Here is a 20,964-nt window from a genome sequence, read left to right on the forward strand (position 1 = left end):
CCCTGGTGTCCTTGCTTTGCGTGTGATGAAGTGCCTTAATCAAGAGCTGAAACTATCCAGTGCAACAAAATCCTTTCTAACTCACAAAAAGAAAGTCCTTTTTCTCCCACCTTTCTTTTTCTACAGAGTGAAATGGCCACCAATCTATTTGGCTCCCTAACTTGGAGCCAATTGACATTAAGAAGCCCTGATCTTAAACTCATAGCGGAAAAGGCAATTTAAAATCAGGCTTCTCCAATCTGCAGCCGTAGACTGCGTGCAGTCCTCTGAATCCTTTTCTGCAGCCTGCAGCAACAGCTTTTGTAAGAGCTGAAGACACCACCTAACAAGATCAAAGCCCTGAGCGCTGCACCAACATGCAGACTTGGTCACCAGAAACACTCAGAGCAGCCTCATCACTTTCCTCAACTAAGCCAAGCAGACTTCCTGAAGCAGTTTGGACTTATTAGCCGAGCCATGAACTTGGTGCCCCAATTTCTCCTCCGCCCAGCAGTGCTAGCCTTTGCAAACTTCTGCCCCCTCTCATACTCTGGTGGGCACTGATTTGGAGGCAGGACTGAAGGCTCTCTGAATGTCTGAATGAGCGAGGGTTACTTGACCAGGAAAGATAGGCTAGAATGTGGCTCTGGGGTTGTCTTCTACCAGGACAAGATCAGGAAAGACAGCAAGTATACAAGCAAGCAAGATCTTTCTGCTAGGGGCAGGCAGGCAGGCAGGCAAGGAAAGGAGGGAGGGAGGGAGGGAGGGAGGGAAGGAGGAAGGGAGGAAGGAAGGAAGGAAGGAAGGAAGGAAGGAAGGAAGGAAGGAAGGAAGGAAGGAAGGAAGGAAGGAAGGCTGTGCTTCAGAAGGGGGAGAAGGGGGGGGGGGAGCAAACCTGAGATGAGTTTCCTGGATTATAACATCGTAGATAAGATCTTGGAAAAATATTACATATCAGCTTAATAATAATGTTAAATATGAGTCTTCTGATTAATGCAAAATCTGCCAGCTAAGTGATCAAAATGAAATAGATCTGTTTATTCGGTTTCTTAGTTAGCTGTTTAAATTGATTAAATGTATCATTAATGACCTTCAGTGCTGTGATGATCTTCATTTTCTTAATTTTTGACTCAGTAGAGACTTTTGAATAGATTGACATCCATGGAGAGTGGTTGCCCTGAAATCAGAGGGTTACCAATTTTCTTTCCCTCTTTGAGTTCAGCACAGCTGGAAATATGATTTCAAAATGAAAATTAGTCAAAGCATTCAGTTCTCTTCTTTTCCCTTCCAGCACTCTTTTTTCTACTGAAGATTTCAATCTCTATGGTTCCTTTAGGTAAGTCATCGGGAAGGAACTACATATAATTAACGTACTTTGAACTTTAATGGCTGTCCCATTAGGGTAGGGATTGTGAGCAATGGTGACTAAATTTGATGTAAGATAGTGGATGTGTAGAGGCTTATCTACAGCACAGTCATTTCAGATTTATGAGTTTGGTGGAAATATATGCTATTAACGAGTTCCTACTGATGGCACAACATTGCCACACAAAGAAAAACCCCTCCACTGATGAAATGACAGGGTAGAAGGAAACCCTTTGCTATCTTTCTTGTTTGTTTTGTTTTTGTCAACTGCTTTATATCTTGTGATTTTAGAGGGTGTGGTAGAAGAAGGGAGGGGGATGCTTGTCCTACATTCAACCACACGGAGAGACTTGGGATTCCCAACTTTGAACAGAGGTGGCTTTGGAGGAGATTAGGGAAAGAGAAAGGAATCTGTCATTTTATGGTTCCTAGAACTCAGTTTTACAAGACTAGAACTGTATCCAAGAGAACCAGCCATCAACTGCCTCAACAGGACTATTCTTTAATGATCAGCAAGTTAGTCACATGAAGTCTGCAAACACTGGGAAACTGGATGGATCATGGTTTTGGTCCAAGAATACTGTAGACTGAATCAAGAGACTGCATGCATCTGCTGTCCTTTCACCCACTAGAAGATGTACAAAAAAGAGGATGCCCAAGCCTTCAAGCTTTTCTCCGGCTGTGGAGGAAGCAGAACATTGGAGATTGTTGATTCTGCTACAGCTTTGGTGACCTTTTCTTGAAGGGTGGTCCTTGGACACAAATAGCAGAAAACAAAAAAAAAAAACCATTTTGCTTCGGTAGCACTGGGAGCTCGGAGGGAAAGATAGATAGATAGATAGATAGATAGAGAGAGAGAGAGAGAGAGAGAGAGAGAGAGAGAGAGAGAGAAAGAGAGAGAATGAATTGGAAAATGAACTTCGAAAGCCACCCTGCAATCTTTCTTTCAGCAATAGAATGCCGATGAAATATTAAGGAACTAGAAGAATTTGTCCTGGGGCACCTTAAAAGCAAAGAGATTTGTTTTCATATCCTTGCTGTCGAGCAAACCTTTCTGTTGCACAAGTAGAGTTGGGTTGGGCTATGTCTCGGTGCTTAGCATCCACCCTTTTCCTGTGGGTGGGAACCTCAAAAAAAAAAAAGTACTGGGAAGAAATGGAGAAGAGATTTGGCTACCCGGGCAGTTCTTGCCCATGCAGGTGTGCATAATGCGTAGGAATGCCAGACAGACCTGAGTCACAGGTAACCTCCCCTGCATACATGCAACACGCCTAATCACACCTGAGATAAAGAGAAAACTGCTTCTTTCCTACTTTACTTGCCTAACAGCTATAGGTGCTGCTACTAGGAACTCCTCCATTTACCCTGGAGGAAAGAAAAACAAGCCAGAGGGAGTTGTTAAAAAAAAAAAAAAAAACGGCAACAGCAGCAGCAAAAAGGTGGAGGGAGTGAAAAGGTGTGAGACAATCCTGGATCAGAAGCAACCAGGAGACCTGAAGAGGTGGGTCAAATTGATGAGCTCTTCTTTCTTTCTTTCTTTCTTTCTTTCTTTCTTTCTTTCTTTCTTTCTTTCTTTCTTTCTTTCTTTCTTTCTTTCCTTCCTTCCTTCCTTCCTTCCTTCCTTCCTTCCTTCCTTCCTATTTCAACTTTGCATCTGAAATAAAACTAGAGTGCGTGAAAGGGGGAGGAGAGGAAGAGCAAGGGGGAGTCAGGATAAGCCGACCTTACATTTGGAAATGACAATGCAGCAGTGAAACAAGTCTCTCTGTGTGTGTGTGTCTCTTCCCCCAACACACACACACATGCACACAGCACACACACACACACACACAAACACACATCCCTTGCCACTGGAGGAAGTTCTTGCCTTGGTGTGTGCATGGATGGCTGTTCTTTGGATTGTTGCACAGGATCTGGACTTTGAAATGGAGTCAGCATGAATGAGGTTTGTGGCACAAAAATTTTGTTCTTGGTCCCTGCATTTATTTTTGATTATTTGTTTATTTATGTTACTTGTTTAAAGAGACAACTAATGATTAATCAGAGAGAAAAGTGAAAAGAAACACAGGGCTTCTTGCACAGGTAAGCAAGCAGGCAAAACGGCTGAGGTAGCCCTGTGTTCTTTTCCACTTTAAAGTTAGACCGTAAATTGTGTTCCCTCTTCTTTGCACGGTTGGAACTTGGCACAAGTTCTTGATCAGCCAGTTTGATGCAGCAGATCAGAGCATTCCCCCCACCCCCTCTTCGCTCTCTTGCTGGAGACTCCTTTTTATCTGAATTAACCAGGCTATTCATATAATTCCTTTGCGCCCACATATCCATGCAGTTTCTCTTTCTCTCTGTGTACATTCGCAGGGCACATTAGGAAATTACAGGGAAGATGGCTATCAACAATAATGTGTTCTTCTCAAACAGAGGAAGGTGAACTTTTCCTGAGTGAGAACGTTGACATTTCCCTCCCACAATATCCCTGTGTTGTTAACAACTTCATAACAGGCAGACATTGGGCAGTAAACTTGATCTTGGCATGGCAGTATAGTGAAGAACAGTTTTCCTTAACTAATTAATTTCAACCTGTCGTGCCATTTGTAAATTTGTTAAAAGTGGAGAAGAATGGGGGAGAGAGGGAGGATTATAGTAACTCTCCTAGCAGTTAGAAGACAGCGGCTGGGTATTTTTAATATGTTATCAATGTTTAGGGCTCTAAGCACAGATTCACATACCATTTTTATTTCACCTAAGCCCTGTTCTGACTTGATTGTTGTTTAATTGAGAATCACATAATCTGTATAATTGAAAATAATGTACTTGTCCTGATTTCAGATGTTAATGTCTTTAGGAAAGAATGTGTGAGAATGTGTGAGAATGAGGAAACTAGGTAGATTAACAATGTGCATGAGATTTAAGATAAATTGGATGGATTGTTTGATTGCTTGAGAAGTAGTTTAAAATAGGTAAAGCAGCAGATCTGGAAGAAGGGCAGATAGAAGTGAGGTTATAGGATGGTGGACAGAGATGATGTTGGTCTGCATACAAGGAAGTCACTAAAGATCAGCTTCAAACCTCTAGTCAGTTCTAGAGCTCAAGTATGATATGGGTCCCTGAGAATTAAAAAGTGAAGTTAAGAACATATGCATAGTATATTTCTCTTTACCGCTAAGCTCACTTTCAGGTTAGAGAGACATTTTGGATTTTAGCTGAGGAAGGATTCAGATAGCTCTAAATATTTGTTCTTGTTTGCAGTATTAGATGTCATTTTTTTCTCTAATGGAAAGACTATCAATGTGTTGTTTACAATGCTAATTGATTATATCTCTATAATCTCTATTGTTGTGGCTACTGTTTTCCAACAGTAATAGGTCACATTTCGGATCTCCAAGAAGTGTTCCTGGGTTCTCCCCAATATAAAAGTTGTCAAAATGTCATAAATTTGGGTAATTTGGGAAGGAGGGAATATCCCAGCCACAGAAAGACAAGACCCAACTAGATTACTGACTTCTTTACAGTTTAGCAATACAAGACAAATCAATATGATGTTTCTGATAAAGAAAAGAGCGGTTTGGTTTTTACTGTGTATAATTAGAACATAGCATCTTTTCTTTTTACAACGGCCATACTTAAAATATTATCTGTGATGTGTCATCTGTGACAACAGAGGAATGCAACAAAGGAAACAAGAGTTGCCTCGTGTCTCTAATTGATACCTGCTTATTATGCAAGCTTGAGTTCTAGCATTTCCCTCTGTCCGTTAAATACTAGATCAAGCTGAAATGCAGTCATAACAAAATCTGCAAAAAAAATTGTTTTAGAAAATATGTAATTTTTGGCTTTATTAATGATGAGAAGGTTGGTCATGGAAGCCTATTCATTAGCTAAAAGGAAGGAAAATGAGAATAGTCAAATGGAAAGACTGGGGAACTGTGCTTTTATTGCTTTGTAGACAATAGAGATATCTCTATCAGTGTTTCACCTTGTATAGTCTAATTTATGTTTGTTTTCAATATACTCGTCTGTGTGGGATCCTTGGTGCTCTCTGAGCTTGGTTGTTGTTGTTCTATCAATATTCTTCCACTTATTTTGGCCATGTAAGGTACTAGAGTGCCCATTCATGCCTCAAACTCAATGGAATTTGTAATTTATCAAAAGTGGTTATCTAAGTGAAGTAATATTCTGAAAGAGTGGCCATGGGAATTTGATGACTGGAAATCTGGAACAGCTCAAAATAATACATTTGGGATCTAATTTTTTTGGGGGGGTATGCTTTGCATAAAGGTATGGGAGAAGGAAATTTATCACAAGTGTGTGTAAGACTGTCTTACCTAATATCACCCAATTCATGCTATAAAAGCACCTGGAAGAAGTTTGTCTGTAGTCCCTCTACTTGATGTCTTTTTCAGTGCAGTGACCATGAGCAGGGCCTTCCCAGTGGCAGCCCCTTCAGGTTGTCAAACTGAGGACAGGCCTATTTACCCAGACTATTCAAGGTTATCAGATCACCTATCCTTCCTATGTATTTATCATTTATATATTTATTGTTTCTAACCATTGTTGGTTTTCTGGTAGTTTTAAGAGTTGGTGTTGTTGCTATTTGTATAATTTGATGGATTGATGTTGCTTCTATACTAAAAAAATTCTGTTTTGGTCTCCTCATGGTTACTAGTAGAGAATTGCATGCTTCATAGTCCACTGCCTTGTGTGCTTCATTTATATGCTGTCCAGAGTCATCTTCTGATGCAGTAAAGTCATTGTCATTGTAGAACATTTGTATAGAATTCTTGCATAGATGTCTTTTTCTGGAAATTATTTCCTTGGGGATTGATTGATTGATTGATTGCTTCTGTTTTTCTGCCATTTGTAACATTGTCTCTATGTACGTCAGAAACCTTCATTTGTACCTTTCAAGTGGATTATCTCTTCTTTTTCAATTTCTCTTTTCAGCTGCAAATTTCTTTTTCTTCTCTCTTTCTCCCACCCTTCCTCTGCTGTACAGTACTTCCTCCTTTGACGTGACTGTCCTATTACCCTCTGTTTCAAAAGCTGGTCTTTTCCCTTACATTTTCCATCTGGCAAAGCTTTTGATGCAAGAGTTGAAATGGCTTCAAATGTTGCCATAGGTGTGGCACCATCTTCTTGTGCCTTTTTTTTTTTTTTTGCTCCTCTGAAAGAGAATTTTTGTAGAGGAACATGCTATAGTTCAGTGTCTTTCTACATACTGGATAGTGAAGTTGATTGGATTTAAGCAGAAGCTTTAAAGAAGTAACAAAATAGGTAGGAGGTATCTTGCCCCATGCCTGAAAACAGTCCAGCAAGTTATTTGGTGGATAAATGTTGAATAACTATATTCAATTCAACTTCCTGTCTTCTCATGGACTTACTTTCATTGTTTGTCCCTAATAGTGGCAAAAGTGAAGCATGCATGAGAATAAAGGAAATGCTTAGCAAATGGTTTAACACTGCAATAAGACAAATGCATGATATCCCCTTGTTTGTTTAATTTATTTATGAATAGGCACAAAAGGTTTGGTGCAGAGTTATTAGAGGAATGATGATTGGGGACACGAATGTGCATACACTTTAGTATGCAGATGTTACTACCTTGTTGTCTGAGAACCCAGAAGATTTGCAGCAAATATTAAATGAAAGAATGCAATCAATTCTGTAATATAGTTCTGAAAATTTATGTGGGAAAGATCAAGGTAGTTGTTTTTGACCGAGACAATTAAGTGAATAGCTGAAAACTATATACTGATGGCAAAAATTAGAGTAGGTAGATGCATTTATATCATGGTATAATGTTTATTAAAGTTCAAATGGATGGAAACATTTGAAAATGATTAAATATTACTCAACAGATACCAACCATAGGTGATACTATGGCATGCTTGGTGCTCTGAGCTTAGTTGTTTGCTTGCCAACATTTCTTTATCCAACTAGGTAATAGCATCAGCACTAGTAACTGTGGGGTTTGCTTCCTGTTTATGTACAGTAATTTGTCCTGCCAGTGTATTTTGTTGGAGGTGTGGTTATCTAAGGAGAAAGCTATGGAGAGAGATAGTGAATGGGAGTGGTAATACTAAATTACTGCATTTCTTTTACTTTCCTCTTATTTCAAAATTTAAATTTATTTGACTTATTACTCATTCCTTTCCTACCCTTTGCATATTATTGCTTACCCTAAAAGAGAATAATGTGATAGGTACATATGTGGATAAAAGCTTACCAGAGGTGGATTTCAGCAGGTCCTGACCAGTTCTGGAGAACCGGTAGCGGAAATTTTGTATAGTTCGGAGAACCGGTAGTAAAAATTCTGACTGGCCCCACCCCCATTTATTCTCTGCTTCCCAAGTCCCAGCTGATCAGGAGGAAATGGGGATTTTGCAGTAACCTTCTCCTGGATTGGGGAGGGAATGGAGACTTTACAGTATCCTTCCCCTGGAGTGGGATGGGAATGGAGATTTTACAGTTTCCTTCCCCTGCTACGCCCACCAAGCCACGCCATGCCCCAGCCATGCCCAAAGAACCGGTAGTAAAAAAATTTGAAACTCACCACTGAAGCTTACATTACTTTTTTATCATCTATCTAAGCCAGAGAAAGGAAATCATTTGTTTTTGGATCTATAATTTTATTGTCTATTTAAATCAGGTGCAGACAACCTGCAATCCAAGGAGTACATATTGTGCAGCTTTTGAATATTTTTTTGTCCTGAATTCTTCACACCCCCCCCCAAAAAAAATCATTGTTGATGTTTTCTACCATTTGAAGGTAGGAAACAAACAGCAAAAAGGTGTAAGCCCTAAAACAAACTTATCACAATTAAAAAGATCTTCCCCAAACAGGAAAACTCAGAAAATGCCATCCCAGCTGCCCTAATATAATTATGACCTTCCTAGTTTGTAACATCTCTCAGTGACTTAAATACCACAGCCTTCTTGCCTTTGTTTTTTGTTTTGAAGTTTTTAGATTGCTAGGAATTGATAACCAGAGGGAGACGAAGGTGACATTCTCTTTTTATCAAACCCTGAAACAAGAAATAAATCATCTAGGTATTAACTGACCATGGAGAGCTCTTATATTCCATAAGCGCTATATAAGCGCTTAAGAATGAAGCCAGTAGCAATTTGGCCTTAAGGAAACAAATTTCAAGAGGGATGTATGCAAAACTGTTGTCCAATAGCCTAGCAGAGCTGCAAAAGAGAAAGAATATGCCCAAAGACAGACAGGGAGGGAAAGAAAGTGTGCTGACACTGAATCCTTTCATAGCTTCTGGGATCTGGGCGTAACAAAAGAGTTGTTGTATCACTCCCTTGTTGTAGTGCTGACTGATTCTTGCACAGCACATTGAAGAGTTCATTTTGCAGAAACACACAAGTTGGAACGGCTGTCAGAGTACAAAAGCTTAAACATACAAGATGGAGAAATTAACAAAGGATCCCCCTCACAAGCATGCAAATAAGGGAAGAGAAGGCAACATAATTCCTTACACGTTTTCTTCCTCTTTTCTTTGTTTTGGTTTTTCTGGTTGTTCTGCTAGCTGGGGAATTCTGGGATTCGAAGTCCACAAGTCTTAAAATTGCCAAATTTGGAGACCCTTGTTCTAAACTTTACACACCTAGAAGATTTTGGAGTAAGCCTTTTAACATTGCTAAAAACAAACCAAAAAATAATCAATTTAGGGACTCTCGGGGCCAGAAGAATGTGGTCAGAGGGCTGCATATGATGCATGGGTATCCAACCCTAGATTAGATGATAATCAATCTAAAGCAAAGGCTGACAATCTTTTTCAGACTGAGTTGTATTTTGCATTATTCTAGTCTAGGGGTATCAAACTAGATTTCTTCGAGGGCCAGATCAGCATTGTAGTTCTTTGTGGGCTGGCGGGGGTGGGGTGGGGTGGAGAGATGGGACGCTTCCTGCAGCACCCTGCCAGCCAAAATGGGATGCCCCATTTTGGCTGGCACAGTGCTGCAGGAGGCTGTCCAGGCCAAAAACGGGGTGTGAGGGGTGGCACACAGTGGGCCAGTCCTTTGCTATTTGCAGGTTGGCCCCACAGGCCAGATTTAAGTATCCCACTGGTCGGATTCGGCCCGTGGGCCTTGAGTTTGACACCCCTGTTCTAGTCTCTGACAATGCCTCCAAACTAGTAGTTTACTGCTGAAAATGCTCTGGGAACTGGAAAGGTGGCAATGGTGGAAACCTGTAGTATGTGCATGGTGGAAACTCTAGGAACTTGTAGTTCTCCAAGTGTTGATGAATGTCATCCCCTAACAGGCCTAGGTAAAGTGGCCAATGGTGACAGATATGGGAAGTTGTGGTTCAACAATATTAGAAGGCCACAAGTTGCCTACCTATTATTTGTGCTATTTGGAAAATACTTTCCAGCAGTTGACTTGGGATGTTTTGCATGCAAAGATGTTCTCCACTACAGTGTCTTCCAGATGTTATTTCTGTTTCCCTAATTACAGGAAAAAAATCTATCCATAGCCATTTACATTCAATTGGGCATACCATATACTTTTTGTTTTATATGTAGTTGATTAAGAATGATCATATCAGAGTATCATATTTTACCCTAATACCCTAACATCTGTACACACACACAAACACACACATATCTATATCTATATCTAAATACTTTCACTTCCAAAGGATGGAGCAGTTACTTGGCTAAGATCATACCGTACAGTAACTATATCAAAATTATAACAACTGCCAATAAAATAAATTGCTGTCTGTTTTAAACGTATCAAAAAGCTGGCCATGGATCATACCTAATGTTCACCATCTCCTTTACCTGCAGAAATTTCACTACATAGGCACACTTATACAATTGCTCCTAATTAGCATCAATTAATGATTTTTTTTATTGTAAATGACTTACTTCACTACTTTATATGGCTTGGAGGTAGCACTGCATGCTTTGGGGTGGACCCCTTGTCTTTGGGGTACTGGTTATTGAGCTGTTGCTTTGGGATATTTTTTCACATTCAGTGTCTGTGTGTGGAGTGTGCTAAAAAACAGAGTATAATTATCCACCGAGTTTATACCTTAATCAAATTTATTCATTCATTCATTCATTCATTCATTCAATTTATTTACTGCACCATGGGTGGCAAATGCTACAGAACCATGATTAGTGACATCACTGCAATAGAAAAAGGAAGTGTTATGCAGACCATAAATGATTTTATTCTTTTCCTTTATAGCAACCAGGTTCAGTAATTGCAGGTATAAGGAAAATCATACAAACCATTTTATTAGGTTCCTTGTTTTTTTAAAAAACAAAATCATGTTAACTGATGTTACCCTCCTGTAAGAATGCATGTTCGGGGGGATGGGGGGTGGCAGTGGAGAGATGGCATTGTTTTTCATACAAATAGATTAGGATTACTCCATCAATCTGTAAAACAAGGTAACCAACAAGATGATCCCTAAAACTCTAACTCTTGGCTCCCATCTAAAGATCATCTGGATTTTTTCAGCTCAGGCCATAACCCAGATCTAAATACACATTGAAAATTAGGGTCCTCCACTCTGAACATATGACTAATTACTAGCGTCATTGAAGAAAGGAAATAAAGTATAATCATAACTTTTTTTTCCTTTGCACAGCATTCCCCTGACCCAGAAGTGAAGTCAAAACTTACTGACCAGCAGTCTCGCAACACATCAGAGGGGGAAGTGCAGAATTCAGCCTCTAACTAGTCCTATCCTTCCTTTTCTTCCTTTGATGCCTTTACAGTATTTTTTTATGGGAGAAAAAACGTCACTAGTTGCAAATCTACCTCTTTACTTTAACTGAAGTGTGGTGTAAACCCATTGTGAGGCAATGGCAGAAGGACAAGAAAGAAAGGAAGCTGCTGAGAGAGGCAGGGATTGGCAGAGATAACTCTTACTAATGGGGAAATGGCCCACTACTAAGCACTGCAGAACGCCAGCTTCACAACTTGCCAAACAGAAAGTGTGTGATTTGTGTGAGTTGAGGAGCTAGAACTAAATCTGCTGACGGTGGTGTGGAGTCACAAGAGTATGGGGTGCTTTATCCAAGAGCTGCACCAAATCCTTGTATGGAAGGCATTTATGGTTTTAAAGGCACTTCCCTCAAGATGTTATAGTGCAAGATAGAAATACACATAATTGTGTACTGAGAGAAAAATACCACAGTAATGGGTTAGGATCACATGAATGAGTTAAAAGTTGTAGGACTTATGCCGATTATTAGCCCCCCGCTGCATAACTGCACATATTTGGAAGGCCTCCATGAAGATGTGATTTTCTTACTATCAGGGCTGGCTTTAGACCAAGGCTGAGTAGGTTAGAGTGCCAAAGCTTAAGGAATGTCAATGCCATCCTGCCTTCTGAAAAGAAAGCCCACAAGAAATTTCATTTACATTTATTCTATCTTTAATGAATCAACCTTTAGTATTTTAATACAGGGTTTTAGGTACTGTATTTTTGCATTGAGGCTTAGTAGTTTCGATAGATGATATAGAGGGGATAGGATGGGAGGGGAGGGGAGGGGAGAGGGGAGAGAAGAGGAAAGGTAACAAGTTCAAAAATGTTTGCAGATACTGGACTCAAATTATTCCTTCCTTCCTTCCTTCCTTCCTTCCTTCCTTCCTTCCTTCCTTCCTTCCTTCCTTCCTTCCCTTCCCTTCCCTTCCCTTCCCTTCCCTTCTTTTCTTTTGGAGGTTTACAGATTATTTGACTTTCTAACTACCTTTATCTTTTATATTAGCTACTTTATATATATAATAGCTCTCCTTTTCTAGTGAATTTATGGCATTTGATTACTTTTTCCATTACAGTATTGGTTATATGATTTACCAATACTGTAATGGTATTTACTATGATTTACAGTATTGGTTATATGATTCACATTTGAGTTGGCTATCTGACACAAATCCATTCCTCTACGACTGTCTCTGGACTAATAGGCACCAGACCAAAAACTGGCACCATGCCATGTAGTTGTTAGTGTTTTGTACCTAAATTATATTCCTGAAAAATTACCCACGTAGCTGCTCCGTCAGCAGCATCATTAGCAGAGTTGAAGGGTGTGGACTTTGCAATGATCTGAGGCGCAAAATTCTACACAGGCCTGCAGGTTATATCTGGAACTAAGGGCATACTGTGCAGCTCAGGTAAAGTCATGCCCGCCCAACCTTGAGGCAGCAGAAAAGTATACTGGCATAGCATTTTCTCCCTCCACTGCCAACTCCTATCACGCCCTTTTAGTGCATGTTCTGGTCTGCCAGGGAATAGAGATGTTTTGATTTCAGCTGCACATGACCAGACTTAGAGGTTTAGCCATCTGTCAGAGTAGAAGTTCCTGAAGTCTCTTCGACAAAGTGATTTTCAGGCTGGGGAAATGGGGAGTTCACCAAAGCATTCAGTTTGAAAGACAGCTGCCAAGCCCAATTGCCTTGTGTCGCATATGGATCTGAGGGTGTATGTGTGTGTGAAGGCGGGATCTTGATGCCAATAGTAAAACATACCAGGTTTGATTCACCTTGATGGTGCTACAGGATGTTGTCAGGTTTAACATCAGGAGAGCTAATGTCAAGCCAAAGCCTAAAGACAACACAGTGAAATCCAATCATGCCCAGATTCTGGACAGATTCATGTCAAACTAAAGCAAGAAACTTCTATCCCATTAGACACATCCTGAGAGATTTTAGGGTATGGCTACCCTGAACCTCTTCCCTCCCACACCCTCTAGCTCAGGACTGGGCAGTCTCTTAATCTATTCTAAGAAAGCTCTGCATTGCCAGAACTCCTATCCACTAATTTTCCATGTGCGCATTCCAGCACAGCTAAGGGCCTTTGTGATTGTGGCAGGTGTGGGCCGGGAAAGAGATGAAGACAGTGTCATGAAGGGACATCCATCACTAAAGAAAAAGAAAAAAACTATCCCATGCTCTGGTGTAAGTAGGGAAAGTGTGAGTGTGCCTTGGTTTGAGTGTGCCTTGGCATTCTCAAGCTGTAACTGTATACTGGCCTCATGAATCATCTTATCCACAGAGCGGGACAGATATAGTACATTTGGGGTCTTTTCTACCTACTGATCCTCCCTCAGGCGTTGTTCTCCTGGGTTAAAATCAGAAAAGTACCATGTAAGTGCAGACAGAGAATGGAAATATGACAAAGATCTACAATATATGATTCGGGGGACTTTAGGAAGGCAAAATATGGAGATATATACTGCTATAAATCAGGATTGGGGAGGGAGGGGAGATAAATTTAAAAACTTCCTTGTCAGACTCAAGTATTCCCAATGGGAGATAATTCCTAGGAGGTGCCACCAGTCAGGATGAACCGCTTCACTCTCCCTAGTTGGTCCAGCTGTAGAGTTTTTACTCCAGAGAGCCTCCTTCAATTAAAGAATCCAAATCAATAGATATAAAAATGTGTTTATTGGTAAAGGCTGGTTGGAGAGAGCTGGTTTGGTTTTTCTGTTTGGTTTTATGTTCATAAACAGTTTCTCTTTTTTTGTTTGTTTGTTCTTGTTTTGTCCCCCACCTTCCCCAAACACTTATTTTTACTTTTATAGAAAGTGGGGAAGAAATGAAAGCCAGCGTCGTACAGGGAGACTTATAATTGTTTGGCCCAGTCGTGGACAATTGTAAAAGCTGGATCTAGCTAACAATTTAGAAATTATCTAGGGACTAAATCCCCCTTCTTAATCATTCTTGAAGGAATTATAAAGGCAGATTCTGTTTTCACAGGTTCTCTCTTTTGGAATTTTGTGAGACAGGCTCTTCTTGAAATAAAAGCCAAATCAATCTATCCAGACCTTTTAGCACAGGGTCAATTCATCAGGTGCTTTAGGGAGCTCTGTGGGATCATACCAAAATTAGGGGCTTATCATATAATGCCATAAGTCCTGATCATTCTTTTGTGTTGCTTTTATATCTCTGAGAAATGTACATCTGTATACATGTCTGGACATGAGCTATGCGGTCTGTTGCTCTAGCTTTAAGTGACCATCGTACAGACATGAACTGTGTGACTAACACCTTAGAAGAGGGCACGTTAGAGTAACACAGCTTTTCCAATTGGGTGCCCTCTAGATGAGCTGGTGTAACCATTTATTGTGTTGCCATAGTTGCAGGGCATAGAGACATTTTCAGGGTCCTCCTGTCTGGAGGACACTGAATTAAATATTGATGAACTAATTAAAACAAATATTGATTTGATTCATACATACAACTTTGTAACATGCTTTGTGTCAGCATTAACATTTATTTAATATTGCTGATCTCTCCCCTGAAAATCAATTATTATTAACAAGATTTGCGCAATGTGGCAGAAATCCAAAGTGTTAGATGGTCAGAGGAGATTCCTTCTCTTCTCTTGCACTTGCTTTCCCTTTCCAATAATAATTGTGTTTCCCAAATTGTACTACATTATTTTAAGATAAAGAGTAAATAACTACTGATCCCAGACTCAGATATTGCCTTAAATGTATATGTAGATGTGTCTAATTTCCAAGCAAGAATGCTGCCAGCCTTACATAATCTCCTCCTACACACATGCCATTCATGTTGTTATTTTCCTTTTCCCCCCACAGCATGTCCTATAAACAAGTCCTTACTCTGACTGACCTTCTCCAGCAGTAGGAAGATTCATCCAAACTAACTTTGGTTATATGTAGACAATAACGCTTTTTCTACTGCTTTACATTGAATTAAGGGCTCTTCTACATGTCTTCTTAAGCCTGGCACAAAGGTGCCTTATTAACCATTCTATAAGAACACGTCTTTGACAATTGTCAAAGTCAATGATGACATTGTCAGCATTGGTATAATGGTTACAGTACTGGCCTAGAAACCAGAAAATAGTAAGTTCTAGTCTTGCCCTAGTCATAAAAGTCAACTGGGTGACTTTGGATCAGTCATTTTCTCTCAGTCCAACTCACCTCACATGGTGGTGGTTGTGGGGAAAAAGAGGAGGAGGAAAGAGTATTATATACCATATGTTTGCCATCCTGAGTTACTTATAAGGTAATAAGGCAGGATAAAAATCAAATAAATCATAGATTTCAGCAGATAGCTGAGGCTATCTAATTTTGATGTTAGCTAATCTGAATATGTTAAAGAGGTGTTTCCATCTTCTCCCAGCACAAACATTGCTCCATAGACAATTTGTGATGTTTTGTCAGCAAGCATGATGATGCCATGGTGAGGGACTGGGACTAGGGAGCACAAGGTATTTATTTATTTACTTACTTACTTACTTACTTACTTACTTACTTACTTACTTACTTACTTACGCATTCTTAGACTATCTCTAAACTGGCTAGCCATTTTATTGGACCTTAAGGTAGCCAGAGAGTTATGATTAAGCTTCTGAACTGGGACTAGGAAGACCCAAGTTCAAGCCTCCATTCAACTAAAGAGCTGACTGAATAACTTAAGCACTATCTACTTCATAGGGTTGTTGTGGAGGGCAGAAACATCCATAGCAGCCAATTATTTCATCAAAATATTGCTATTGTTGCAGCATCCTGATGCAAATTCTGCCCCGTGTGTGCTCCATTGCCAGCAGAAGTGAACAAGCTTAGAGTGTGAATTGCAATGTCACAACACGTGTTGGTTATTTTCACCCACTCACCCTCCCCTGCTCATCCCCCACTCCCACTCCTGCTTCCTCCCCACCCCCCACTCAGATGTCTATGTTTGTGGGATAAAATGAAGGACGCCCTCTGCAAAGGCTGCCTTGAAATGCCAATGTTGAAATAGTAAATAAATATGGGAACTCTTGGGAAATTTCTTGGTGGAATTACATAAGTGGGCAACCTCTCAACAACTGAACTTGAGGGAAATATATACTCTTCCCTTGTAACCCCACTAATGTAAAAATGATGCATTAGATGAATTCCAAGATTTCCCCATTCAGCCATGCCCAGTAGCTATAATGATAATTGGTCCCTTTCTACCTTCCCAGATTCAATTCTTGACGTATCCTTTTCAAAAATGAAGTGGGTAGGAACTTTAAAACAGTGAAAGAACCCTGCTGCCAGATGGGGCAAGATGAACCTCTGCTCTTTGAAGATTGCTTACTTAACAGTTTCTCTCTGAAGCCATTACATCCGAGGCAACTATTTGTTCACATAAATCCTCGGGAGCGATGACAGGATCTAGGCAGTGGAAGGGATTCTGCTGGATATATATTGGCAGAGAAATAACTAAAAACAGAGAAAGTGTTTCAAGAACAGTCAAAAGATCCTTCTCGCCAGACATCAGCCTTACAAATAATCATTAATATAATTATATATAATATTTTAGGCAAAGAGAAAGTGAAATTAGGCAAGCCTATTAGAGTAGGAGAATCACAATAGAAAGAAGTTGGTTGAAAATGCTGAATCCCCTCCCTTCCCACTGAAACCAAAGGAAATAAATTGCAAGTTCCAAGTGACAATGACTGGCATTGTGAGAACTTAGCAGCAATGGAATGACAATGGATAATGTCACCATCAATAACATTCTATTGCAGAAGGGTAAACAATCATCCCGAAGACGACAATGGAATACAAAGTAGTGAGCCTATGTGGGGTAGGGATTAGATCGGGGGGGGGGCAGGGGGGCGGGGATCAAATTTAAATTTACCCCCAACTGTGAAACTCACTGGATGACTTTGGTCCAGTCACACACTCTCAGCCCACCTTACATCAAGGAGATCCTGATTTCTTTTGAGCTCTTGCAGAGGAGTGCAGAGGGGGCTTAGAAGAAAATATCCAACAGGAAATTGGAAAATGTAGGAATATGTGATCTTAGCCTGAGAAAACAGGAAAACGGGAGGGAAAAAAAGTCAAAAGTTTCTCTGGTTTGACTGTCTTTGATATAAGAAGGGGAAATGCTGTCAAGACTTTCAAGATTCCGTTATTATATCTATATCAAGTCAGTTGAGCTCTGATATTTCTTGTGGTGTGTTTCCTGAGCTGGCCTACCTTAGAGGGCTGACAGCTCCTCAAAAAAAGACAGGAAATAAATTGGACAAAGAAAGTGGTCTGTTATAATACAGCTTTGCTATATAAAATATTTAGATTGCTTTACTTATAGACACGGAACGCCGTTACCTTCCCACCAAAGTGGTCCCTATTTTTCTACTTGCATTTTTACATGCTTTCAAGATGTCTTCGGACAGCGCTGGCTCTTCAGCTTTGAAAAGGAGATGAGGACCACCCCCTAGAGTCAGGAACGACTAGCACATATGTGCGAGGGGAACCTTTACCTTTTTTTAGTTATAGATAAGTCTTGCCAAACTGCAAAAATTCTAATTATAGTTTCCTTTTTCACCCACTCCCCACCTCTGCAGAAAAAAAGGAAACGATCCAAACTAGATTAATGGTTTTCAGTTTTACCAATCTCAGTGGCAGAAACATGATTCATTCTTCTGTTGATGTACAACTAAATCATAGATTATTTTCATATTTTCATCTCTCTAGGGATGTAATAGAAATTGCTACCTCACCACACTTGGCTATGTAGTTAAATTATCACACATACTCCAATAGCACAAATTTATACTTAGCTGCAGCCACAAAGATTTCGGCAGTGTATTGACATGTCAGAATAATTCACCATCTAGAACTAGTCATGAGCCCCAGCTGGATGAGTGCTCTTGCATGAAGAAGTTAATTTTATTTATCTCCGTGCGCAATCAGTAATCATACAGGCCACTACAACTCCTATTTATAACTGCTAGGTGGGAAGACTTCATCACATTATCAGAACATGAGCCTATTCTCTTTTAAAGTACAGGAGCTGTTCTCTTATGTATTAAAAGTATATGCTTACCTGGCACAGATAATATGATTCTCTATGAATGCAGCACAGCTCAGACAAAAACATCATTACCAAAGACAATGCAGATAGAAATGTATTGTTTGTTTTAATAATACAACAATGCCAGCAATGATACTGCTGATCATAAAGTGACTGCAGGAGCCTTGAATGTGACAGGCCATATAAGCAGCTGATGGGCCCTAGACCAACTGATGTAGTTAGATTTATCCTGCCCTCTCAAGGTGACTTAGTGGGGATTTCCCTTCTTATTATCTCCACAGCAGCTGTCTTATGACTGAAGGAGGTTGGGCCGAGACAGTGCCCAAAGTCACCTGGTGAGTCTTTAGGGCTGAAGATGGCTTATCCAACACTTTAAACACTTTGCTAGCTCACCTTCCAACTGTACAGAAGCTGCTCATTGATCCTGGGCCTAGGTGTGTGGCAACTATTTTGGTATCTGCATGGCTTAGGAGGATGACCAAAAGCAGCTCCTGCATTCACCAACCATGCAGAACCAACCCACATTGCACCACCAAGTCATTTCCTACAAGCATAACAGCTTTATGGACTTTGTTCCAAAAATAGCACAGGATGCATTCATTCTGCAGCACAATTTTACAGCACGCTTCATAAATGTTTAATATGTTAAAATGAATTCTGGAAAATATTATCTGGAATGGTGTGTTTGACTCCAGGGAATTATCTGGATTCAAATCCCAGCTTGAATAGGTTCAAGTTTTATTTAGGCATCATGCTAAGCAAAAAAACAGATCTTACTTTGGCCAAGTCTAATGTGTGTGGTCCCAGCCAATTTGCTTTGAAAATCATCATTTATATATTTGAGTCTTAGCTACTATAGTTTATTTTACAGGCATAATTGCTAATATTGTGGTTTAATGCAGTGTGTGAAACTAAAAGAGACAGGGCAGATATATGTGTGTGTATTTGTGGACAATGTGTTTGCTCTATGCAACCTGTAGTACGGCTAAACTCATGTATGGGTGTGTCAGGCAGGTTCACATTTCCACTTTGCTTTCTACATGATGCTTTTTTCTATTAGGCATTTTTCTCTCCCTTGATGAAATACTTTCCAAATATTTGCATGGAAAGACAGCTAATGTGATACAGTGGCTAAAATACTGCATTAGAACTGGAGGCCAATTTCACCCTTTAGCCATGCAAACCAACTGAATGACTATGGACCAGCTCACTTTCAGTAAAATAGCCAGAGAGTTGTTGGTGGAAACACTTGAGGAGTACTATGTATGAGCGGGTCTTTGATGCTCTCTGAGCTTGCTTGTTTTCTTGCAGACATTTCATTACCCAAACTAGGTAACATCTTATGTGCCAGTAAGGAATGCTGTTTGCCATCAGTTTATATCACAGGTGTCAAACTTGCGGCGTCACATTGCCATCACGTAGCATTTCATGTTTTTCCCATTCACAGAGCTGGGGTGGGCAGGGACTGCACGTGAGGTACCTGGCCTGTGGGCCACCATACCTCTGGTTTATATTCTAGTGGCTTGCCTGTCAGTGTTGGTGGGGGATGATCTTAGAGATTCTTTGATTGGACTGTTTGCTGTTGGCTTCTTTGGCAGTTTCTTGATTGGGGCAGTTTCCTTGATCGTTGGTCTGATGTTAACCTTGGAGTTAATCTATGCTGCTCTGGGTGCTGATTGCTGTTGGAGAGGTGTTTGGGTCTTTTTGTTCCTTTTTGGGCTGGGTGATAGTCTCTTTTGCATAGTCTGTACGGTAGATGTTGTTAATGTCTATATGTCTATTGATGGCTGATTTGCCAGAGTGCCAGGCTTCTAGAAATTCCCTGGCATTTTTGGACTTGGCTTGGTCTAGGATTGTCACATATCCCCATTGAGACTATTTATTTATTTATTTATTTAATTTATTTAATTTATTTATTTATTTATTTATTTATTTATTTATTTATTTATTTATTAGTCCAATTTATATGCCGCCCTTCTCCATAGACTCAGGGCAGCTTACAATGCATTATAGCAATAGCCTGCATACTATTTTGTATATACCTGCTTAGTAGGGCTTTTGCCCCCCCCCCCAAGCAGTGTTCTTTTTTTATACAAAGTCAGCTTATTGCCCCCACAATCCATGTCCTCAATTTACCTACTTCAAAAGGATGGAAGGCTGAATCAACCTTGAGCCTGGTGAGATTTGAACTTGCACTAATTGCAGGTAGCTGACAGCTAAGTGCTAGCACTTAACAGCACTTTAGTCTGCTGCACCCCCTAGGCTCTATAATTATATAACTATGGTTAAATCTGTGTATATGTGGTGAAATTAAAGAATTTTCATCATGCCTTTTGACTGCTAGTTGGTGTTTGTGGATGCGTTCTGCCAGTCTTCTGCCTGCTTGTCCTACACAGTGGTTGTTGCAGCATTGTATGTTGTAGATGACTCCTGTTTTTCCTTCTGGGGCCGTTGGGTCTTTTGGTCTGCTTAGGATGTTTTGAAGGGCTTTTGTTGGCTTGTATGCTATGCTGATTCCATGCGGTTGTAGTAATCTGTTTGTGGTTTTTGAGATATTCTTGATGTATGGCAGTGTAATTCTTTTTAGAATTTGTGTTGGAGGGTTGAGTGATCAGGGACTTTCTGATAAAGTTGCGTGAATATCCATTTTGTTGGGATGTGTTATATAGATGCTCTATTTCTTTTTATGTTGTTCCAACTTGCTTTTATGTTGTTCCAGTGTGTTTGAGCTCATCTAAATAAAGTCCCTACGGAGCTTCTCTTCTGGGAGGTTGGGTTGTTGCTTTAGTACCTGGTTAGTATGCACCTGGTTAGTATGGGAGGTTTTTCTAT

At 40.1% G+C, this 20,964-nt stretch overlaps 1 protein-coding gene across 12 annotated transcripts in view; it reads left to right on the forward strand.

The window, feature by feature from the left end:
• Positions 1–2,188: 2,188 nt before the first annotated feature.
• ITGB4 (integrin subunit beta 4) overlaps positions 2,189–20,964 on the forward strand; it is a 97,396-nt gene continuing 78,620 nt past the window's right edge. For 3 of the 12 annotated variants that reach the window (XM_034408643.3, XM_034408637.3, XM_034408642.3), the window contains exon 1: positions 2,189–2,845. The gene's annotated coding sequence lies outside the window, so the exon portion shown is untranslated. Of the gene's footprint in view, positions 2,846–3,000; positions 3,290–18,417; positions 18,468–20,964 lie in introns of those variants that run through there. The other 9 variants (XM_034408640.3, XM_087887190.1, XM_034408639.3 and 6 more) reach the window with 7 other exon arrangements.

This window comes from Pantherophis guttatus, chromosome 2, assembly GCF_059756535.1.
Source record: "Pantherophis guttatus breed Tessera chromosome 2, ASM5975653v1, whole genome shotgun sequence".
NCBI lineage: Eukaryota > Metazoa > Chordata > Lepidosauria > Squamata > Colubridae > Pantherophis > Pantherophis guttatus.